The sequence below is a fragment of the Schistocerca cancellata genome, chromosome 8 (assembly GCF_023864275.1).
Source record: "Schistocerca cancellata isolate TAMUIC-IGC-003103 chromosome 8, iqSchCanc2.1, whole genome shotgun sequence".
Lineage (NCBI taxonomy): Eukaryota > Metazoa > Arthropoda > Insecta > Orthoptera > Acrididae > Schistocerca > Schistocerca cancellata.
In genome coordinates this window covers 25,355,371-25,380,965 of record NC_064633.1, presented here as the reverse complement: position 1 = coordinate 25,380,965, position 25,595 = coordinate 25,355,371, and positions in this window count along the sequence as shown.

Genomic DNA, 25,595 nt, shown 5'->3' with positions numbered 1-25,595 from the left:
AATAGTTAAAATAAATCCTTAAAAATTCATACTTTATGTTTTAAACAATTTTTTGGGAGATATATTCATAAGCCGCCATTGACTACATCTTAATTATAATCATTCTAAAATCAATATTTTATAGCATGTAGAGAGTTGACTATTTAACAACATGCTTCGCAAGTATTAAGCAAGTGTTTGCAGTAGAAATAAGGTTTCTATTTTGTATTAAACATTTTCAGACCTCCGTGGAACTTTAAACTTGCTGTATCTCAAAACTAGTTTGATGTGGCTTATGACTATATCTCTCTGACCCCTTCAATTCTTGAATACTTAGAATGTGGTTTATTTATCATTCCACATTAAAGTCCACACATAGTTTCACATTTCCACATGACTATCTCAACACATAAAACATAAATTTTTTTTCATCGTCTATTTGCCACTCACATTGCAAAGCACTTTGTGCGTGTTGAATTAATCCACATCAAAAACAGTCTGCTACAGTTAACATCTGCAAACAATAATATGTGCCAAGTTGTCTTCTCTTGAAGCTTATTCCACTTTTGATGGGTTAACACTATGTAAGTGTGACTTGTGTTTCCAAATTGTTCATCAAATTTAGTTTATTGAACATTTATTTAAGACATGTATGTATGTGAAGATTTTTTAGTAATAACAGTTGATAACAGAGGTTAAAGCATTTGAGAATATTAAAACTGGAAACTTCCTGTTATGTTAAATCAATTAAATATCGCTATTAGAAATATAAAAATGTAAATTGTGTCACAAGTTTTATCTGCAGTTGAAACAGTCTGTTAAAATACTGAATACAAGAATTTGCCACTGAATTTTTGTAAATTAGTATTCAAAGTGCACCTTTGCATAAAGCAAACATATTGATTCATGAACAAAAAAATATGCTTACAGCAAAATTTATACTCAGAGAGCTACAAACATTCATAAACATCCACAGTAATGGATTATATACTTTATAAATGAAAACAAGACCAAATATGGCCAGAATTTAGTTGCTATTGCACACTTCACTAGTAGGGTGTAAGGTCCTGTTGGACACTGTTTCATTATACTGTGCAGTCAAAAATACAGTAGGTGTTTCAAGATCATTACAAACAGAAGAATGTGGAACAGAATTGCAGTTAGGTGACAAAAGTCATGGGGCAGTGATACGTGCATATACAAATGACAGTATTATCATGTACACAAGGTATAAAAGGGCAGTGCATTGGTGGAGCTGTCATATGTACTCAGGTGGTTCATGTGAAAAGGCTTCTGACATTATTATGTCTGCATGATGGGAATTAACAGACTTTGAATGTGGAATGGCTGTTAGATGCATAGGACATTCCAAGATTCAGTGTCAAGAGTGTGCCGAGAAAATCAATTTTCAAACATTATCACTCACCACTGACTGACAACGCAGTGGCTGACAGCCTTCACTTATCAACCGAGAGCAGTGGCATCTGCTTAGAGTTTTCAGTGCTAACAGACAAGCAACACTGCATGAAATACATATCCATGAAATATCCATTATGACATTTAGGCAAAATCTGCTGTTAATTGGCTGTGGCAGTAGATGACCAATGTGAGTGCCTTTGCTGACAGTGTGAGATCACCTGCAGCATCTCTCCTGGGCTTGTGACCATATTGATTGGACACGAGAAGATTGGAAAACCATGACCTGGTCAGATGAGTCCTGTTTCAGTTGGTAAGAGCTAATGGTAGGATTCAAGTGTAGGGTAGACTCCATGAAGCAATGGATCCAACTTGTCAACAAAACACTGTGCAAGGTGGTGGTGGCTCCATGATGATGTGGACTGTGTTTGCATGTAATGGACTGGGTTGTTCGGTCAAACTAACTGATCATTGACTGGAATTGGTGATGTTCAGTTGCTTGTAGACCATTTGCAGCCATTCATGTGTGTCTTGTTCTGAAACAAAGATGGAATTTTTATGATTGACAATGCGCCATGTCACCGGATCACAACTGTTCACAGTTGGCTTGAAAAACATTCTGTTTGGACTATTCAAGCAAATGATTGGGCCATCCAGATTGTTCAACATTAATCCCATCAAACATTTGTGGGACACAATCTAGAGCTAAGTTCAAGCACACAACCATGCACCAGTAACACTTACACAATTATTGATGGCTGTTGAGGCAGTATGGCTCATTATTGGCTTGTTGAGTCGATGGCATGTCGAATTTCTGCACTGTGCTTGGCTAAAGGAGGTCTGACATGATGTTAAGAGTTGTCCTATGATTTTTGTCACCTCAGTGTAGAACACTGTATCATTAGATAAAACATTAATGAATACAAAATGAAAATTGTGGTCATGGGTGCATAAAGTGTGCTTGGTTGTGTGAAAGAATGTGTGTGTGTTTCCCATTCTGCAGAAAGCTTAGGCTGAATGCTAATACGTAAGTGTCTTTTTTGTTGTGCCTGTCTGCAACTCAATGTGTCATCTGTTTGGTGAGTAGCGATCAAACTTTTCCTGTGTTGTTGATATTCCAACCTGGAGTTTCCACAGTTAAAACTTAACAGTAGACATTTTGTAGCATAATGTATGACATAGTAGCTCATACAACATGCCCCAGGGGCTAATGTCCCTTTCTGAGCTGAAGTCTATCCTTCTACTAGTCTTTCTCCTATCTGCATTTTCATTTGATGGTCTTCTTAGTGCTGAGTGCACTTGAATTTGATTTGTGATTCTGGATACTCATTTCCTCCCTTCCAAAATTCTCAAACAATGGAAAAACCAGGATGGAATGTAACAATATAATGAAAAGGATAGTTGCTACTCACCATGTAGTGGATATGCTGAGTCGCAGAAAGGCACAACAAAAAGACTGTCAGAAGGTTAGCTTTTAGCCAAGAAGACCTTTGACAAAAACAACAACAACAACACAAACACACACACACACACACACACACACACACACACACACACACACACACACACACACACACACACACAAAATGCAACTCACACACATATGACCACAGTCTCTGGCTCCACATGCCAGAGGCTGTGGTCGTGTGTGTGTGTGTGTGTGTGTGGGTGTGTGTGTGTGTGTGAGTAGTCTATTTATGACCTTGTTGGCCAAAAGCTAACTTTCTGACAGTCTTTTTGTTGTGTCTTTCTGTGACTTGGCTCCCAACATTCTATAACTTTTCATTCTTAACTACACTGACAGAAAAAAGAAATTGCAATACCAAGAAGGAGTGGTGCGACATAAACAGAAGTTGGTAGGCATGTTTCTCCATCTGAAGCATGATGTGTATCGAAATTTAACACCAGTCACATAAAAGTGGCGCTAGTAGTACCACTATGATGATGCAAATCAGGTTTGTTTTAAATAAACAATTGTAATGGTCATGAGCATTAGTTATCTTTGAGACTGGACGTGATGAGTTTGTGTTAATCAAGAATGTCATTAAGGTGACAAAGACACCATTATCAACACTTCACTGTGTTTGAATGAGGTCATACAATAGGGCTACGAGAAGCTGAATGTTCCTTTTGTAATATTGCAGAAAGACTTGGCAGGAATTTAGCTGCTGTACATGATTGCTACCAGAAGTGGTCACCAGTATGAATGGACACAAGACCGGGCTCTCGATGGCCACATGATACTACTGGGAGAGAAGACCATCACGTTCGGCGTATGGCTCTGGTGCATTGTACTATATCAGCAGCAGCAATTTGAGCAGCAGTTTGCACCACAGTGACACAATGAACTGTTACAAATTGGTTACTTATAGGACAGTTCTGAGCTAGACACCCTGTAGTGTTCATTCCACTGATCACAAACCACCACCATGTATGGCCTGAATGATGTCAAAAGAGAGAGCAGAGTGAACATCTGTTGTGTTTCCTGATGAAAGCTTTTTCTGCCCTCACTGCCAGTGATGGAAATGTGTCGGATAAGAGGAGACTAGTCGAGGGCCTCAAAAAATCTGTCTATATGCTAGATACAGTGAACTATGTCTGGAGATATGGTCTGCATTGTGATGTCGTATGACAGCAGAAGCACTCTCATAGTTATCCCTTGCACCCAGACTGCAAATTTGTGTGTCAGTCTGGTGATTTGACTTGTGCTACCATTCATGAACAGCATACCAAGGGTGTTTTCCAACAGGATACCATTCCCCCACATATCACTGTTGTAACCCTACATGTTCTACAGAGTGTTGATACATTGCATTGGCCTGCACAGTCACCAGATCTACCTCCAGTCAAGTACATATGGGACACCATCAGATGATAACCACAGTGCGACATCGTCAGATGACAACCACAGTGTGACATCATCAGATGACAACCACAGTGTCATCCACAAACAGCATTAACCATCCCTGTATTCACCAACAAAGTACAACAGGCATGGAACACCACCCCACAAACTGATATGTTACCCAGATGAATGTATTCCTGAAATTTCATTACGCTGCAATAATTATTTGTTGTGCTGCGATTTTTTTCCGTCAGTGTGTATGATCTCAAAAAGGCATTTGATCAGGTGTCACACAGTCTCATCTGGCTAGCACTTTGACAGCATGATGTGCCAGAGCAGCTTATTAACTGGGTGCAGTTACTTTATGCACAGCCAAGAAGTTGTGTCCATATAAACTCAGGACTATACAAGGACTTCCTCATCACAGTCAGCATCCATCAAGGTTCTGCATTATCATCACTTCTGTTCCTTCTTGTGATGAACACCGTGACAGCTGACCTGTACAGGTCACTATCATGGACCCTACTTTATGCTGACGACTTGATGCTGGTAGCAGAAAGCAAGCTCGATCTGCAGAGCCTAACTCAAGAATGGAGTGACCAGTTGATGCAACACAGTTTGCGCCTTAAATTGAAGAAAACTGAATACATGACATCAGACAGACATGAAATGTGAAGCATTGCAATTAATAGTGAAGATCTGACTCGTGTGAGTAAATTTAAATACTTTGGCTCCACTATCACCATCGGTGGCTGACTCTCCAAAGAAGTCAACACCAGAATTCAGGCAGCCTGGATGAAGTGGCAAACAGCAATCGAAGTTACTTGCAACCGCAGGATGAAAGATAATACAAAATCAAAAATGTATCACACTGTCATTCAACCAGTTGCCTTGTATGGTTGTCAGTGCTGGCCAACTACAGTTGAGACAGAATGCCACCTAAGTGTAATGGAAACGAGGATACTAAAGTGGAAAGTGGGCCTCACTAATGTAGGTCATGTTTCTAATGACAGCATTAGGAAACAGTTTGGTGTTGCACTGATCCAAGACGAGATGTGTGAGAGTTGTCTTCGATGGTTTGGGCATGTTTTACGGGCTGGTGATGACTCTATTGCCAAGGTGGGTTACACACCTGAAGTCGTCAGCAGTAGACTCAAAGGATGACCTAAGCAATGTTGGGCTGATACAATTCATAAAGACCTTAAATGTGTGACATCAACCCAGATGCAGCCTGTGACGGAACGAAATGGAAACAAGGGACCCATGTAGCGGACTCTACAGGCACATGGGACAAACGCTGAAGGAAAGGACGAAGAGTGTATATGGTCTCTGTTGTTGAGTCTGATATACTATTTCTTTCCCAAATCTTAAAGACACATTTTTTGTGTTTCTCTCATTGCACCCTTCGTTTCTTGCAAAGGCACTAACTCAAAACCCAGTGTGGTAGCCATTCCATTGTGGGGGGGGGGGGGGGGGGGGGGGGGGAGGCAGCAGGGTCATCAAAGTACCTGCGCGGTGGTAGCCTCCCGACCCTGCAGGAATCATACTGGTGGTGCCTGCACCCCACATGCCAAGTAATATCTGCCCATCATGGTTGGGGCACGGGGACTCTGAGAAATGGTTTACTGGCCAGGTGACCATTATGTGGCTGGATGGCGCCTGTTGGGAGAATCCTTATTCAGAGCATGTGGCACCACACTGGAAGACTTTCACATGAATGGTATTAAATTTCTTTCCACTGGTGGTTGCATGGCCCCAGAAATCTTTTCTGGAGGAAAATACTATTACAATCAGGAGAGATATGACCTCACCATGTTTCTTTTCTTGGCAATACCATGGGAGCAATGTGGGGCTAAGAAACAAGGAGAAATGTGCACCACAGGATTGACTGAGAAACCTTTCCCACCACAAAGCCACCTTGAGGATAGGTTTGTGGAAGTAGCAGTGACTTTAAAATTGAAAAGTGGTTCAGTTATGATTAAGATGGCACCCCTTTCTAAGTTGCAGGTGCTGCTCAACTGTGACAACTTGGGTGACCTTTCTGTAACTAAAACTTCCCACAACAGTCTCAGTATGGTACAGGTTATCATCTACCACAGCAATCTGCTTTTACAGACTGATGATGAGTGAGAGGATGTGCATTGTGTCCACTTTGTCCAGTGGTGGCCAAAGGCCAATAGGGTTGATGGTTGGGCCTCCATCTTGGCCTCTGAAGGTGACTTGTCACATGAAAAGGTCAAGGTGACAGTGTATAAATGCAATGTGTAGCCATATGTTCCCCCTCCCAAGCAGTGCTACAAACGCATGAGATTCAGGCACATGTCTTCATATTGCAATGCCAGTCCCATCTGTGGTTTTGTGGACATTCGTAGCATACAAACACTCCTTGTGCCCATTCCCCTGAGGGGGCTCATGGTTCTTTCATGAGTTCGTGCATGGCACAGGGCCCTGAGCTATTGCACCCTGTTCTTCTTTCCATGGCTGCATTTCCTTCACCCTGCCTTCCCTCCCTATCCTTGCTCTTTCCCCATTGCCCCCTCCTTCCCCTCTCTTGGTGTTCTGATTTATGTCAACCTGGCTATCCACCTAGATCCCTGTACTGCTTCCAATTTCGTTTCTTCTGTCTGTTCTCTCAGCCTTTTTAGTGTTTGGGTCTTCACTTGAGTTTTGATCTACAGGTCTAACTTTTCTGTTTTTAGTGGTGCCATTCAGGGAAGAACTCCCACGCTATTGTCTTTGGTGTAAATTTCTCTCTCCCTTCCTCTCTCTCTTCCCTGCTGTAGCCCCTTTCCACCCTGCTAGATCATCAGCAGTCCATGTCATGGGGCTGCGCATGGCCATCTGGCTGAGCTTCCTGACAACTCAGGGATCACATACTGCTACCTTAGTTCTTCCCCGTGTATCCCAAGGAGTGGTTGCTCATCTCCTTGGAGTGTCAGAACTCCCAACAATGGCTGCCTTGCCAGGTGGCCCTTGCTGTGGCTGGGTGGCACCCATGGGGAGTGGCCCTGATCAGAGTGGGTGGTATCAGGGTGGATGCTTGGCACATGAAATGTATCAAGTTGAAAAAATGTGGACATTCAAATTGCTTTCTCTTTGAATGGTGAAGGATCATTGAATACTGCTTCATATGACCTGGCAGCCTTCTCTCCCCGGCTAAACCAGGGATGAGGGCCAGGCTCATTGTCTTGAGATGAAACACTTTCCCTGTTACCTCATCTGTACAAAGACAGATGGGGACACATTCACCACCACAAAGCCAGTGTTTTTTTGTGGAGAATATTAAGGACAAGTTTGGTGAAGTGGAGTCTCTTAGTAAGGTTCCGTCAGGCTCCCCGTTAATCAAAGCTTCTTCTGCCACCAAATCCATAGCTTATCGTGCTTTTTATCACCTTGGCAATGTCCCAGTGTCTATTACCCCTAACAAATCTCTGAGTATGGTCATAGTGACCTCATCCTGCAAACTGATGAGAGACTCTGGGCTAATCTGGAGCTATGGAATGTTCATTTTGTTAAACATTAGCAGAAGGGCTGCAAAGACAACTGCACTAATACTGGTGCCTTCATTCTCACTTTCAAGGGGGATATGCTCCCAGAGAAGGTCAAGGTTATGTGCTACAGATGGGATGTGGAGCTGTATGTCCCACCACTCATGAGGTGCTTTTGGTGCTTGCAATTTGAGAATACGTCTTCCCGCTGTACAGCAAACACTCTATGTGGTGGCTGTACACCCACTCCACGAGGGAAGCCCCTGTGTTCTGCCATCTGTGTTTGTCAATTGTCACGGCTGCCACTCCCCTCGCTCACTGGATTGCCTGGCTTACAAGAGAGTACTTCATACTAAAACTCACTCAATTTCAATACCCATATTCTTAATCGACATGAAGGGCCTTTTAGTCCCAATAACCATTTCAATGCTGCATCATCCATAATGACTTTAAAATTATAGCTTTATAGATAGCAATGCACATACCAAATGCCAAACATCAAAGCTAAAATCTCCTTTGCTGTAATAGATTAACTGAACTCATCCTTAGTCAGGTGCCAAGAGGCATAAGCTGCTGGATGTTCTAACAGTACCACTTAAAATGACATGCCAAGCTCTATTGCTTGCATCACATGATAATGTAAATTTCTGAGTAAAATCTGGAAGAATTAATACAGGATCTGAAGTTAGTATTCTTTCTTATTTTGAAATGCTGCTTAACTTTCTGGTATCCACTAAAACATAACCCCATTTTTCAATAATCTAGTCAAATGTTATGCAATTTCTGCAAAGCCTTTGACGAATTTTCGGTAATATTTGCCATTCCAAGAAATGATTGTAATTACTTAACTGTTGGTGGAATTTAAAAATACTGTGTAGCTGAAGTGAGGCAAGGACGTGTCCTCACTCCATCTTGGCTAATGGTATGCCTCAAGTAAGTAACTTGTGAATGGGTAAAATGATATTTGTCAATGCTTATTGTGGTACAAGCTGTTTCCAATCAATCAAATACATCACTTAGACACCCTGCGTGTTCCTCTAGATCCTTTGGAAGAATGACGATTTCATCCAAATAGACTGTGAGTTGTCCTCGGTTTTAACCATTAAAGGACTCCATCTAAAGAGCAGTGAAATGTTCCAGGTGCGTTTTTTAACCCCAAAGGCATTCTGCAATGTATTCGGAAATACATCTCGAATCCTTCGAATAAAGTTACGCCATGTGTACCTTGCTTGGGCTCATATTTTTGGATTTTTGAGTGCTACTCCCATTCTCTACAGTTACTTGAGGCATGTTAACAATATTAGGATCCATTCCACACTACTCTGTATTAATATCTTCCTGCACTAACTATTTATTTACTTTCCTTGAGCCTTTGTATCACAAGGAGACTTCCATGAGATTTTTTTTTCTATTTCGTTGCCCAGCTCATTGCACTGCATCTGAACACCACAATTAATACACTCCTGGAAATAGAAATAAGAACACCGTGAATTCATTGTCCCAGGAAGGGGAAACTTTATTGACACATTCCTGGGGTCAGATACATCACATGATCACACTGACAGAACCACAGGCACATAGACACAGGCAACAGAGCATGCACAATGTCGGCACTAGTACAGTGTATATCCACCTTTCGCAGCAATGCAGGCTGCTATTCTCCCATGGAGACGATCGTAGAGATGCTGGATGTAGTCCTGTGGAACGGCTTGCCATGCCATTTCCACCTGGCGCCTCAGTTGGACCAGCGCTCGTGCTGGACGTGCAGACCGCGTGAGACGACGCTTCATCCAGTCCCAAACATGCTCAATGGGGGACAGATCCGGAGATCTTGCTGGCCAGGGTAGTTGACTTACACCTTCTAGAGCACGTTGGGTGGCACGGGATACATGCGGACGTGCATTGTCCTGTTGGAACAGCAAGTTCCCTTGCCGGTCTAGGAATGGTAGAACGATGGGTTCGATGACGGTTGGATGTACCGTGCACTATTCATTGTCCCCTCGACGATCACCAGTGGTGTACGGCCAGTGTAGGAGATCGCTCCCCACACCATGATGCCGGGTGTTGGCCCTGTGTGCCTCGGTCGTATGCAGTCCTGATTGTGGCGCTCACCTGCATGGCGCCAAACACGCATACGACCATCATTGGCACCAAGGCAGAAGCGACTCTCATCGCTGAAGACGACACATCTCCATTCGTCCCTCCATTCACGCCTGTCGCGACACCACTGGAGGCGGGCTGCACGATGTTGGGGCGTGAGCGGAAGACGGCCTAACGGTGTGCGGGACCGTAGCCCAGCTTCATGGAGATGGTTGCGAATGGTCCTTGCCGATACCCCAGGAGCAACAGTGTCCCTAATTTGCTGGGAAGTGGCGGTGCGGTCCCCTATGGCACTGCGTAGGATCCTACGGTCTTGGCGTGCATCCGTGCGTCGCTGTAGTCCGGTCCCAGGTCGACGGGCACGTGCACCTTCCGCTGACCACTGGCGACAACATCGATGTACTGTGGAGACCTCACGCCCCACGTGTTGAGCAATTCGGCGGTACGTCCACCCGGCCTCCCGCATGCCCACTATACGCCCTCGCTCAATGTCCGTCAACTGCACATACGGTTCATGTCCACGTTGTCGCGGCATGCTACCAGTGTTAAAGACTGCGATGGAGCTCTGTATGCCACGGCAAACTGGCTGACACTGACGGCGGCGGTGCACAAATGCTGCGCAGCTAGCGCCATTCGACGGCCAACACCGCGGTTCCTGGTGTGTCCGCTGTGCCGTGCGTGTGATCATTGCTTGTACAGCCCCCTCGCAGTGTCCGGAGCAAGTATGGTGGGTCTGACACACCGGTGTCAATGTGTTCTTTTTTCCATTTCTAGGAGTGTATAATGAACAACTCATTGTTGCTGTAGCAAGGATTCTTTGTGCGTGCAATTCCGCAATCTCAGAGACGAATTTTTATGAGCCTTGATAAAAAAAAAAAAAAACTCATCCATTTGTTCACATTGGTGGTCAATCTGAGATTAAAAGTTTGACTTTCAGTTTCGAATCCATCATGTTTGATCTGAAATTCATTCTGGAGTTCATCATGCTTTTGACTAAATGTATTAGTAAGCTCCGTTTTCACGTTAGGAACTGCATCCCATAAATCACTATAACTGTCCTGCAGTCAGATTTTAATTTCTTGATTAGCATTTTCAGTGTTTGATTTGTTATATTTAATGACGAGAAATTTGACTGTCTGGCAATAACTGAAATCTTCAATCATTACTAACAGTGCCTGCTGCTGTTTTCTAATTACTGGTGGATTGTGTAGATGTGATAGTACTTCACCTGTTCAATACCAGTTCACTATTTGTAGTATTTTATGATTGTGCAAGAGTCTGTTCATAGTCTCCTAACAGGGGCTCTATTTGAATGATTATTGTCCATAATTAGTCATTAATCAGTGCTGAGAACAGGTTCATTATTCATCAAGAAGTTTTATCCCCTACTTTCTTTCAGCTGGGAACCTTGTATTTATAATATGAAGTATTATTAATTTTCAAAGAAGAGCGTTACGTTTATCCAAGATAACTGTTTCGTGAAGAGCTTGCTCATAATTATTACTCATTTTTGTTACAATAATTTCATTATCATCTGTCTTTGCAAATAAGGGACATGTCCTCATCATATGTACCTTAGATAGTGTGGACGATAGTCTTGGACAATATCCGTTGGGAAAAATTGCCCATAGACTACATGCTTGAGCCAACGAAGAAAATGAAGGAGTAAAGAAACAGGTGATGTTGCCTATGCATTCCTATTTGGTGACATTCGGTTCCGAGGTATCCAGTTTCAATCATGATGGTGGAAGAAATTTTGACCGATACTGTTTGGCCAGTAATGGGTGGGAGGGGGTGGAGACATAAAGTTCCTGATTCCTAGACTTTTTACCAATGTTGTAGATTAAATCACACACCACTCCTCGTTTGACATGATGTGAAGGCATGTGACTCTATTGATGGTGATCCGCTTTTCAGATTAGGCGGCTGAACCTACCTCTCGGCATCTCCAAGCCAATGATGGTAGACGACTCATACTTTTCTTTTTCTTAACCTGTCGCCCTACACCACAACAGAGTCAAGTTAAGAAAATTACAAACAGGCTGTACTTGGGTATGCTATCTTTCATCTATCACTTATACTTAGAAAAGCTTACAAAGCGAGGTGGCCCTATTATAAGACAGTGGTTCAAAATGTGATTTGGCCATCAAGATTTAGTTTTTCTGTCATATCCCTTAGCAGATTAAGGTGAATGTCAGGACTTTTCTATGGAGCAAAGCAACTGAGTTGCTTTCCTATACTCCCACAAATCCAGCTTGCACTCTGTCTCTAGTGGCTTTGACCTCCTTTCTTCTTTTATTTTTACAGAAGTCCTATTGTATTATCACTACTATCAACATAGCTTGGAGATCAGCACACTCAAAATTGTACCATTCCTTGCAATGTCTAGGACACCCTGCACTACGTATCTTATTCCATATCCATCTTCCGCCCTTCCTCACAAGTAATCTCTACCAGCTGATTAGATTATCCTGTTTTCTGAAATTCACTAGATCCAGTACACTTGGGGGTTAATACCATTTTCACGCCTACCACAACAAGCCCATGTTCCTGTTGTGCCTATCCTGATATGTCGCCTCCCCCCTCCCCCCCCATCCAGGCTGTCCACATACTACTTCAAGCGAACTTCAGAGAGTTGACTCCTCCGCTGAGATTTATCGTCCTACTAGCTAGAATCCGAGCTTCCGTATTCCCTCCTTATATCAACTCTGTGATGCCACTTCCACCCTCCTGAGACCATAATCCACACCTTGCTCCTCCCTCTTCAAACCCAAATGTATTAAACACAGTTCCCAACTCAACATGATACCTCACACCTGACCTACCCATACATATACCTACTATGTAAATGAACTCCTTCCTACTTTATTGTCTTTACAACACTTACTGGGAGCCAGAATTCCAAAGATTTACCACAGGCAGTAGCTTCATCCTCAACATAGCACCAGCATCACCATCGCCATCTATGTTCTGTTGAGGTACTACAATTGATCTTTTTTTTAATCAGCCATTGGCATTAAAACAGTTCTAACTGTATCAGATAGGATAAATACAGAGCCTCTACGGTTTTCAAGGAAATCTTACACAATTCTTCCTGCAAAATTGTGACAAGTTCAGATAATGGCATTGGAAGTGTACAGCAATGATGCATACTTCTCTCCAAAGTAGACCACAAAGGCTGAATAATATTGAGATGTGGTGACTGATGGCCAGGGAAGATGCATTCAGAAAACCAGTCCTGATAATGGGAAATGCTTCAACAGTTTCCCCTGGTACTGGAACACAGACTCATAGTTGGAGAACAAACATTGCCCAAATAATTACTGAATTGCTCCCCCCTGTAATGTGTCCTCTTATATTTTTATGTTTTGCTATCATTATTGTTAGCAAAATCTGTATTCAGTCAGCTGTCGAAATTTTGAAATAAAAGTTATTGTAGATGTCACGTAATAAATATTTCGCGTGAAGTGCTGGTGTGACACAGGCAAAGATCAATTGTGGAAAATAAGCCACTGAATATTACAAATAATGTTATTAAAGAAGACGGCCGACTGACTACATCAAATAAGAAAGCACGTACATTCGCGAATGAGTGGTAAAAAAAAAAAAAAGAAAAAAAGAGCATTAATACTGTGTAGGAAATGAGTCGTAAATATAGTTACGCTTGTACACATTCAAATGTATGCAAACATCCGAACGGGATAGAGGCACGTACATTTTGAATGCAATCATCCCCCGTGGCCTGGATAAAAAGAATTACAGTTAAATGCATTTATTCATCTTAGAACGTAAATGCAAGGACTTCTAAATTAAACCGAGCGAGGTGGCGCAGTGGTTAGCACACTGGACTCGCATTCGGGAGGACGACGGTTCAATTCCGTCTCCAGCCATCCTGATTTAGGTTTTCCGTGATTTCCCTAAATCATTTCAGGCAAATGCCGGGATGGTTCCTTTGAAAGGGCACGGCCAATTTCTTTCCCCATCCTTCCTTAACCCGAGCTTGCGCTCCGTCTCTAATGACCTCGTTGTCGACGGGACGTTAAAAAAAACCCTAACCTAAGCCATAACTTCTAAATTAAATGAAAAGAAAGACTGCAGGTTCTGAATGTCGCGGCAAATATATTGAAATTGACGGTAGTGGCTACAAAAGGAAAAAGATGAACACATTCACGTACCTCTACTGATGAACAGCTTCTCCATGAAGATCGTTGCCTCCATGGAAATTCTCTGCATGTTGTTGTTGTTGTGGTTTTCAGTCCTGAGGCTGGTTTGATGCAGCTCTCCATGCTACTCTATCCTGTGCAAGCTTCTTCATAACTCAGTACCTACTGCAACCTACATCCTTCTGAATCTGCTTAGTGTATCCATCTCTTGGTCCCCCTCTACGATTTTTACCCTCCACGGTGCCCTCCAATACTAAATTTGTGATCTCTCGATGCCTCAGAACATGTCCTACCAACCGATCCCTTCTTCTTGTCAAGTTGTGCCACAAACTCCTCTTCTCTCCAATTCTATTCAATACCAACTCATTACTTATGTGATCTACCTATCTAATCTTCAACATTCTCCTGTGGCACCACATTTCGAAAGCTTCTATTCTCTTCTTGTCCAAACTATTTATCGTCCATGTTTCACTTCCATACATGGCTATACTCCATACAAATACTTTCATAAACGACTTCCTGACACTTAAATCTATACTCGATGTTAACAAATTTCTCTTCTTCAAAAACGCTTTCCTTGCCATTGCCAGTCTTTTATATCCTCTATACTTTGACCATCATCAGTTATTTTGCTCCCCAAATAGCAAAACTCCTTTAAGTGTCTCATTCCCTAATCTAATTCCCTCAGCATCACCCGAGTTAACTCGACTACATTCCATTATCCTCGTTTTGCTTTTGTTGATGTTCATCTTATATCCTCCTTTGAAGACACTGTCCATTCCGTTCAACTGCTCTTCCAAGTCCTTTGCTGTCTCTGACAGAATTACAATGTCATCGGCGAACTTCAAAGTTTTTATTTCTTCTCCATGGATTTTAATACCTACTCTGAACTTTTCATTCGTTTCCTTTACTGCTTGCTCAATATACAGCGTGAATAACATCGGGGAGAGGCTACAACCCTGTTTCACTCCCTTCCCAACCACTGCTTCCCTTTCATGCCCCTCAACTCTTATAACTTCCATCTGCTTTCTGTACAAATTGTAAATAGCCTTTCGCTCCCTGTATTTAACCCGTGCCACCTTTAGAATTGGAAAAAGACTATTCCAGCCAATATTGTCAAAAGTTTTCTCTAAGTCTACAAATGCTAGAAACATAGGTTTGCCTTTCCTTAATCTTTCTTCTAAGATAAGTCGCAAGGTCAGTATTGCCTCACGTGTTCCAACATTTCTACGGAATCCAAACTGATCTTCCCTGAGGTCAGCTTAAAATTAAAATAATAGTAATAATTTTCCAGAATGTCAGGATCTGGGACCCATGGCATCACAAAAGACGAAGTCGTTCTGCTTCAAAATCACTTTCATCATTTAACCCAATTTTATCAGTAAGAGATGGCACAATACGTCTTAACACTAGGACAGGATAACAGCGAAAGGTAATTTATCCTAAAAAGTAATAAACGAAGAGCATAAAGCTTCTTTTGTTCAGCAAATACTTTCCGCATTAGTCTCTGGTAGTTGAACTAGTGTCTATAAATTAATAAAAAATTTTATACAATTCTTTTACATTGCCCCCTTGGGCGAATTGTCCGAAGAAATGTGAAATTCCCCGCAATGAGCCCAACCACTTTACACACTGGTAGTTCTTGACTCCTCGACACATGTACTTAAATGGCATTGTTCATTTCTTTAAAGGAGTTCTCTCCATCACTTAGTTTATACAGTTCTGGTGCTGGCACTGGTACTTAGCAAGGAAAACAAAACGTACACACTAGGGCACACAAAATACTTACAAACTAGATACAAAAATTACTACATCGTCCTTTACATTAAATACATGGATATTATGTTACATCATCTTTTTCATCAAATACATGGATATTACATTACATCGTCTTTTAGATCAAATACAAGGATATTACATTACATCGTCTTTTAGATCAAATACATGTACATTACACTACATCATCTTTTAGATCAAATACAAGGATATTACATTACATCGTCTTTTAGATAAAATTTGTAGTTAAGTTCTTTACGACGATTCACAGTGTCATTGTTCCTACGTACAAAAAACATCTTCACTCGCATGTTGACAATAACATTACTTTTCACAAGTCTTTTCTATATGATTCTGCAGTTACATTTTTGCTGAAAACAAGAAAGTTTCACAAGAACGTAGTATATTTTAGTGTATCGATCTAGGCTGTATGGCTGCAATGGTATCTGGAGTAGTAAGTGGGAGAAATCCTTATAGTTGTTTATGCTCTCCACTTCCTCCCTCTTTTATACCAGGATCTCTTTGATAATGTCTCATCATGGGCAAGATAAACATGTAACAAGTGAAATTCACAGAGATTAGTACTTATTCTAGCTTAACACTAACATATACACAAACATGGGTACTTTTCAATGAACATGGGTGTCGTCTTTTATATTTTGTTTTGTAACTTTATTTAGTAGGTCATGAAATCGAGTCTCCACGCCTCTTTGCACTATGGCGAGCGTCCATTTGAACGTAGATTTTTGCTTCCTATTCAAATTGGCCTCCAGCTTCACGCTGTCAGTCAATAATGTGTCAGTTACAAGCAACCGCACGGGCAACAATGAGTCTGGCGGCACGCTACGCTCTGTTTGGAGTTCAGTAGTCATGCAAACACCGCCGGATAGCGATGTCGTTCGCACCGATCAATACATTTCCGTGAAGGGTTTGTGCGGCGTTCGTAGCGTTTACGAAACTACTGCATCTGCTTCCACTCGTCGTACACCTTGGTTGTGAGAAGGGACCACAGGGCACCTCCTACGGTCACTGCACTAGTGATGGGGAGCTCGTGAATGAGTCGTTCAAATGAACGCTTCACTTCAGTGAAGTGTGAACTAACCACTCAATTTCAATGAACTGGTACTTCAAACTCTTCACAGATAGCGCACTCCACACTTTTTCCTAGTTCACTCACTCTCTTCCCCTCTCCCTCTCCCACTACATAGGCGCTACGTCACTCATCCTCCCTTCACTTCAGTCCTCCCTCTACTGCCTGTCGACGAATCGCGCGGTGTTTGTTGAGAACGATAGGCTTACAAGGGGTTGTGGTGGTGAGGGGCGAGGGGAAAGCAGCGTCCTTTGCTTCCTGCAGTGCTGACATCATTATCCCTGACTATTTGTGCAGTTAAACTTCGCCTCTACGGGTAGCCTACCGTTGGCAGCGCTTGCAGACAAATGAATATTAAAGATACAAACGAAGAAGCTGGCTGTGTGAGCACGCACAGCCAATATGAAAATAAAAGGTTTGTTAATAACACTGAAAGAGGGATTTTACCTGAAATCGTACCAATGACTACAGGTGACAGTTTACGTTTTGAATCTGGAGGGTTATTATTCTCAACAAAAATAAAATCTACAGAAAAACTTCTGAATAATTACTTATTGTAGGCATATAGACTTTGTGACGGTGGTAAACATACTCATTCTATTTTGGATTAGATTTTAAAAGGAACATAAAATTGGACTGCATTTCGTTGGTAGCCCTAGTTTTCAGTCCATGTATACAACAAATAATGTTTCATTTGGCAGATAAAGACTTTTTTGGGCGCTTCATGAGAAAATGTCGAGCAAGATTAAAATGTAATACCTTCTTTATATGTGACAGGCTTCTCCGTTTATCTTTCCCTTGTCCCCTTCGACCATGCTCTATTTAACTCAGACAAGAGCATAAAACGTTGCGTGCACGTTACTGAATAGTTCGGCCATCTGTTGGTAAAATATGAAGTATTACGAAGCTTTATTGTACGAGCGAGGCGAAGCGAGCGTAGCCGCGGCTGAGCGGCGAACTGGGCAACTTCGCCAGGCTCCCGTACTTCATGAATGAACTACTTCATTTGAACGCTTCACGTCAAAGAGTGAAATGAATGAATTAGTTCACGGAAATAAACGAGTTCGACCCATCTCTACTGCACTTTATTATTTAGCTTGCCAACGGCACACTGTCCAATACTTTGCACAATCACTCGTGCCGTAACAGGCTTTCTCGATTTACCAAGTCTCCTTTATTTCGAAGGAGAAAGCTTGTTGCATAATAGTATTCTCACTGGTTCCTATGTGTATATATCACATGTCACTGATACTGAATAACTCACTGTCGTTGGGTAACTATACACCGTCCTGTTGATTTTCTTTCTGTCCCACCCCCCCCCCCCCCCACCACCAAAAAAAAAAAAAAAAAAAAAAAAAGTTGTAGCTCATGAGACCACTGGCTGGTTTTTAGTAGTTTGTGCCCACGTTCGTTATTTGCTCCTGTATTCTCTTTCAAAACTTTTTATCGGGGTACATATTGCTCAAAATACTTCGTTATAGAAGTTGGTAGGTGAATGTGTTCACAGAACACACTTGCCTCTAGTACTACAGTTCGCAATCGCTATACTATCTGACATCTCACAGCGCATAAGAGAACACGTTTTCGTGAACAACAGCACTTCCCTAACTTAGGATCGTACTATAGACGCACTTACACGTTGAAATGACACTACAAAAAAATGAATGCACAAAAAGTGCTTATAGAAATTGTCTCCAAATGAGACAAAATCTGTTCATTTACTACCCGCGAGTTACTGTGGGGGTAGGGGGGAGAATTTCACCTTTACGTCACCCAAGATTGTAACAACGCATGGTACACATCAAGAACAAGTAGAGACATTAAAAAACATATAAATAAATAAATCACTATACTAAAATTCATATAAAAATAGAAAAATTAAAATGTTAGGCAGTACAAACAGCAGATTGATTATGAAGTTTGGCCGCTATACTGCTTTCTGAGTCTGTGTCTGTGTTTGTTCATGTTTACTTGTGTTTATCATTGTATCACTGGCACGTATATATATACTTAGTAGGTTGACTGAATAGTTTCTGATCACAGTGGTATTTTAGTTTTAAGTTTATGTACAAAGGATTCTGGAGCGAACACACACACACACACACACACATATATATATATATATATATATATATATATATATATATATATATATATATTCACAAAACGTTTCCAACTCGGATTGGACAAAATATTGTAAACATAAGAAAAAATCAGTGCATATACTGCTTTAAAGTCAGCATAGATTCTTGGTACTCTCATGCCGAAGATAAGACCAATTACTAAAGCTTTCTGGTGTTAGTGAGCGTCAAGTAGTGTACTTCTAAGTGATCTTGGTAATTTTCTGTAACGTAGATCGTAAGTCTTAGTGACGTAAGAGTAATACAGTGGCTTCTCTTCGCCGATTGAAGTCTTGTAGCCTCTCGATGAATGCCGCCTGTAAAGAATTAAGGTTGTTTCGGCATTGTCCAAATTCTCTGTCTGTCGGTTTCCTGTAACTTACATTGTACATATTTCTTTTACTTTTTTCTAGAAGAGACAGTATTAAGTATGCCTCTTATCATGTTTACAAATGGTACCTCATCAGTGCACGTGCACTCAAACGTGTGTATACAGTTGAGAAATTATTCTTATTTCAGTAAGATCACACTAGTTTTTTTTCCTAAACTCTATCTTTGGATGCACTTTACTTAGATCAGGTTGTCATGCGTATGGCGTATAACACTCTAAACTTTCATTAGCAGCCAAAAATCATATCATCATCTGATCATAAAAAAATTAATATCGATTTGCTCGATATATTCATAAATAAAACCTATCCACATACGTATACGGTCACGCAAGTACATGCCATGTTGCAGAGAATATATATATATATATATATATATTCTCTGCAACATGGCATGTACTTGCGTGACCGTATACGTATGTACCTTAGGGAGTCCAATATTTTCTGCAATTTACCCTGCACCTTATGATCTTGAAACACAAGTGGAAAAAAAAAAAAAAAAAAAAAAAAAAAAAAAAAAAAAAAAAACTTACATCTACTTCGTTCCGAGGTCTATGCTAGTTGTTCGCTCCAGAATCCTTTGTACATAAACTTAAAACTAAAATACCACTGTGATCAGAAACTATTCAGTCAACCTTCTAAGTATATCCTATGTTAACATTGCTAGTCATTAATTGACGTGTATGTCCTAGTTTGCTTGTGTATTAAGTCTACAATCACTGACAAATGTAAACAGAAGTAGTGAAATGCTCTGATTCACGTAGCTGCATGGGAAGATATATCTGTTTTAACCTAATCGTATTTCTTCTTTTTACCATAGTTTACTTATTTCACTCGTGTACATAGATAGATATAAAGTGTGATACTTAAACAATGTGGAATTTCCTCAAGTCTCTGTGTGCATAGAGCCTTTTGATTTTACCATTGTGAGGATACGAAAGTAAATAACATCCGTCATGCGGAATATGTACAATAATATACGGACCAGTATATCTTATTTGCCACTTAGCGTTTTTCTTGCCTGACAGAGAAGATTTCGCATGGGTCTTAAGTAATACTTTTTCTCTAATCACAAATCTGGTAACACAATGTAGCTGCTTGTCATAATGTTTTTTACGGCGTAGAGCTTGTTCTGTAATAGAGATCAATACCTGTCGTACCTTTTCATTTAAATGTCCATGTTGCCTTGGAAGAGATGGAATGGGGTTAACCCATTCATTATTTTCTTTCCTATTGTATATTAATTCCGACGGTGTAACTATTGTTTCGTAAATCGGAAGATTATTTACTACCTGTTCAAAAACGTTTAAGTATTCAATCCATTTATACTGTTTGTTGGCTACATACGTCCTCATAAACCTGTTTACTTCACGAAAAACTCTTTCTATCGGGTTGAATTGCGATTTGGATATCAAAATATGTTTCACCTGCTGCGCTTTTAGAAATTGTTTCCAAGCATGGCATGTAAAATTGGTTGCATTATCTAATAAGATCGCCTGCCGTTTCTCAACAGACGGAAAGTAGTCATTTAGCATACGTCTAATAATAGGCTTACCTGCGGTTGTTTTTTGTGGCATACAGTTTCACATACACTCCTGGAAATGGAAAGAAGAACACATTGACACCGGTGTGTCAGACCCACCATACTTGCTCCGGACACTGCGAGAGGGCTGTACAAGCAATGATCACACGCACGACACAGCGGACACACCAGGAACCGCGGTGTTGGCCGTCGAATGGCGCTAGCTGCGCAGCATTTGTGCACCGCCGCCGTCAGTGTCAGCCAGTTTGCCGTGGCATACGGAGCTCCATCGCAGTCTTTAACACTGGTAGCATGCCGCGACAGCGTGGACGTGAACCGTATGTGCAGTTGACGGACTTTGAGCGAGGGCGTATAGGGGGCATGCGGGAGGCCGGGTGGACGTACCGCCGGATTGCTCAACACGTGGGGCGTGAGGTCTCCACAGTACATCGATGTTGTCGCCAGTGGTCGGCGGAAGGTGCACGTGCCCGTCGACCTGGGACCGGACCGCAGCGACGCACGGATGCACGCCAAGACCGTAGGGTCCTACGCAGTGCCGTAGGGGACCGCGCCGCCACTTCCCAGCAAATTAGGGACACTGTTGCTCCTGGGGTATCGGCGAGGACCATTCGCAACCGTCTCCATGAAGCTGGGCTACAGTCCCGCACACCGTTAGGCCGTCTTCCGCTCACGCCCCAATATCGTGCAGCCCGCCTCCAGTGGTGTCGCGACAGGCGTGAATGGAGGGACGAATGGAGACGTGTCGTCTTCAGCGATGAGAGTCGCTTCTGCCTTGGTGCCAATGATGGTCGTATGCGTGTTTGGCGCCGTGCAGGTGAGCGCCACAATCAGGACTGCATACGACCGAGGCACACAGGGCCAACACCCGGCATCATGGTGTGGGGAGCGATCTCCTACACTGGCCGTACACCACTGGTGATCGTCGAGGGGACACTGAATAGTGCACGGTACATCCAAACCGTCATCGAACCCATCGTTCTACCATTCCTAGACCGGCAAGGGAACTTGCTGTTTCAACAGGACAATGCACGTCCGCATGTATCCCGTGCCACCCAACGTGCTCTAGAAGGTGTAAGTCAACTACCCTGGCCAGCAAGATCTCCGGATCTGCCCCCCATTGAGCATGTTTGGGACTGGATGAAGCGTCGTCTCACGCGGTCTGCACGTCCAGCACGAACGCTGGTCCAACTGAGGCGCCAGGTGGAAATGGCATGGCAAGCCGTTCCACAGGACTACATCCAGCATCTCTACGATCGTCTCCATGGGAGAATAGCAGCCTGCATTGCTGCGAAAGGTGGATATACACTGTACTAGTGCCGACATTGTGCATGCTCTGTTGCCTGTGTCTATGTGCCTGTGGTTCTGTCAGTGTGATCATGTGATGTATCTGACCCCAGGAATGTGTCAATAAAGTTTCCCCTTCCTGGGACAATGAATTCACGGTGTTCTTATTTCAATTTCCAGGAGTGTATTTCGAAAATACATCATATACAGCAATTATATATTTCACCCTTCTCTTGCAGAAGGTAAAGGACCCATAGCATCTATGCATACCAGCTCTAGAGGGTTTTTTGGTAAAATAGGATGTAACTGTCTCGCAGTGCAGATTGAAAAGCTTAGCCTTTTGACAAACAATTAAAGTTTTCAAAATTTTTTGTGCATGTCGAAGCATATTGGGAAAATAGCAGTACACATTCAACTTTTTACAACACTTGCGGGCACCGTAGTGCCCCAAGTGAAATGAATATGTCAAATTAAACTATTCTCACACCCTTCGGGTACACAAACGCACCACACATCGCTACGCCTCTTTTTAGTTGTGTCAGTTTGGTCGTCAGGTTATTGTGCATTTCAGTAAGGGTTTTTACATTACTGTCTAGCTTGTTCCATAAAAACACGGGAGAACTGCCGGATATCAGTGACATCCTGCCACGATATTTCGGCGCAGAGTCTTCTGGCCATCTTCAGGTCGATTTCCATCTTTATGCAGATAACTACGTCGACTACGAAGTTTCTCTATAACAGGATTCCAAGCAGAGTTTAGCTGATAACCGTTATCTCGATTGATGAGAGTCTCGTTGTCAGACAATCTTATTTCCACTGATTCATTTATAATCGAGCTCCAAAAGTTTGATGTATAGGCCACAATTTTTGTGTCGTTGTAATTCATGGAATGTTCTGTGGAAGTACAATGTTCGGCGATTGCGGACTTGGTGGGTTGGGGAAGGCGAGTATGCCGTTGGTGTTACACGATGCGTTCCTGCACAGTTCGTGTTGTTTGCCCTATATATGATTTACCGCATTCACACGGTATTTTGTAAACACCTGATTTACGCAGCGGAGCTCAGCGCGTACTCGCCAGTACCACTACAGTGGCACTCACCTGAAGATGGCCAGAAGACTCTGCGCCGAAATATCGTCGCAGGATGTTACTGATATCCGGCAGTTCTCCCGTGTTTTTACGGAACAAACAGTACGCCGGGAAAGCTTTAAACATCACCCTGTCTAGCTTGTTCATTTGGGCTGTTTTATTCCCTATCTGTGCTGTGACATTTTCTATGTGTGTATTCATTTGGACTGTTACATTCCCAACCTGTGTTGTTATTATTCTTAACATCTGCATCTGTATCCAGGTAGATGTACCTGGTTTCTCTTGGTGATTCAGCGGCCAGCTCCCTTCTACTGTGTGTTCAGGCCGGGTGTGCGCTGCATCTGCGTGGCCATAACTAGAAATTGTGAGCCTTTGTGAAGGTAATGGCTACCTCTCTAGGGTGTACCTAACAGTAGAGATAGATGCAGCTGCTGCAGCCTCCGTGGTCAGCTCGGTGGCCAGCTACTGCTTGCAGTGAATACTCGAACCTATCGCGCCATATTTGTCCGCCTGCATCCGCGACACGTGGGGCTGGGCAGCTGTGAATCCCTCAGTGTGTAGCAGGCCAGCAGCGGTCTCAGCACCAAGCACTCTGTGCCAGGGTTAAGATGTGGCCGCTGCCGGCCTCTAGCGTGTTGTGGCGGAACATGGCGGCAAACACAAGGCTTGCGACTGCCACGAGGGCCCAGAGCACCACTAGCCGCCAAAAGCGCCACCACGGTGCTGTACCCAGCTTCAACTAGAGCGCCCAGGTCCGTGGCCACAGTCCCCTGAACTTTCTCGATGGCTGCCATGGTGTTTGACCCTGGAACGAGGCACCCCTGAGAAGCCCTTGCCCTTATACTGTACCCTCAATACTTGTATGAGACACAGAGAGACCTATGTCAAATCATAGCAAATTTTGGAGAGAGAGAGAGAGAAATCAGTAAGTTGACATATTTTGCTCAATTTCTTTCAGTAATGTCATATGAAATAATGTTCTGGGGTAACTCATCTTAAAGAAAGAAGCTCTCCATTGTGAATCTTCAGGTTTTGGCGGCGCAAAGACTGTTCCATTAAGTTTCGGGTGTGCAGCCGCAAGAAATCTCCTTCTTCTTCTAATATTTAGACTGTATAACGTTCAGCCATCTTCAGAGTCAGCCGCAAGACTGCCGCTCCAGTTTTTTTTTCTTTATTGTTATTTTTAAACCCGTACAACAGGCAGGCTGTCAGCAGCATGTTACGCTGCTCTTCAGCCATAGAATAGACAAAGAAACAACAGAAAGAATACACATAAGGTACATAAAGGTGGGTAATAAAACAGCAGACACATAAAGACAAACACGGAGCCGTTCACACTCGACAATAATCCACACTACAAACTGTTGACACGACGCACAAACACTGAAGATGTCGATGGCACAGGTGAACAGTGGAGTGCGACGGTGAACACTGAACACTAAAAATGACGGCACACACGAGACACTGATGGCGATGATCTCCGGCGCGCGAATGTCCACGTAGCGTGTGCGAGTCCGGGGACCTGCCAAGATGGGAAGAAGGGTGAGGGGGGAGAGGGGAAAACAAAGATGTCAATGGCTGAGGAGATGGGAGGAAGAGTAGAGGGACAGGGGAGGGGAAGCCCGGGGGAGGAGTGGGGAGAAATGGAGGAGGGAGGGAAGGGGGAGATGGAAGGGAGGGTGCCCAAAGGAGCAAACACAGGAAGAGGGAGGGAGGATCAAAGTTGGTAGGAGGGGTAGATGGAGGGGAGGAGGGCATCATCAGGGAGGGGGAGCTGGCGGAAGCCACCTTGGGACAGGCGGGGGTGGGGGAGGATGGAGGAGACAAGCGGGTGAGGGGGATCGAGTTTACAAGAGGTGTAGAGGATCCGTATCCTTTCAAGGAAAAGGAGGAGGCGGGGGAATGGAATGAGGTCGTATAGGATCCTCATGGGGAGGGGAGACGGATGCGATAGGCGAGGAGGAGAGCATGGCGTTCAAGGATCTGAAGGGACTGTTACGCCCATCCAGGCAGGATGGGCGTAACAGAGGATAAGGCGGATGAGGGATTTATAGGTGTGGAGGATGGTGGAGGGGTCCAGACCCCATGTAAGGCCGGAGAGGAGCTTGAAGGGACGGAGTCGGGAGTGTGCCTTGGCACGGATTGTCTGGAGATGGGGGGTCCAGGAGAGGCGAGAGGGTGACGCCAAGGTACTTAAGGGTGGGGGTGAGGGCGATACGACGGCCATAGATGGTGAGATAGAAATCAAGGAGGCGGAAGGAAGGGGTGGTTTTGCCTACAATGATCGCCTGGGTTTTGGAGGGATTGACCTTGAG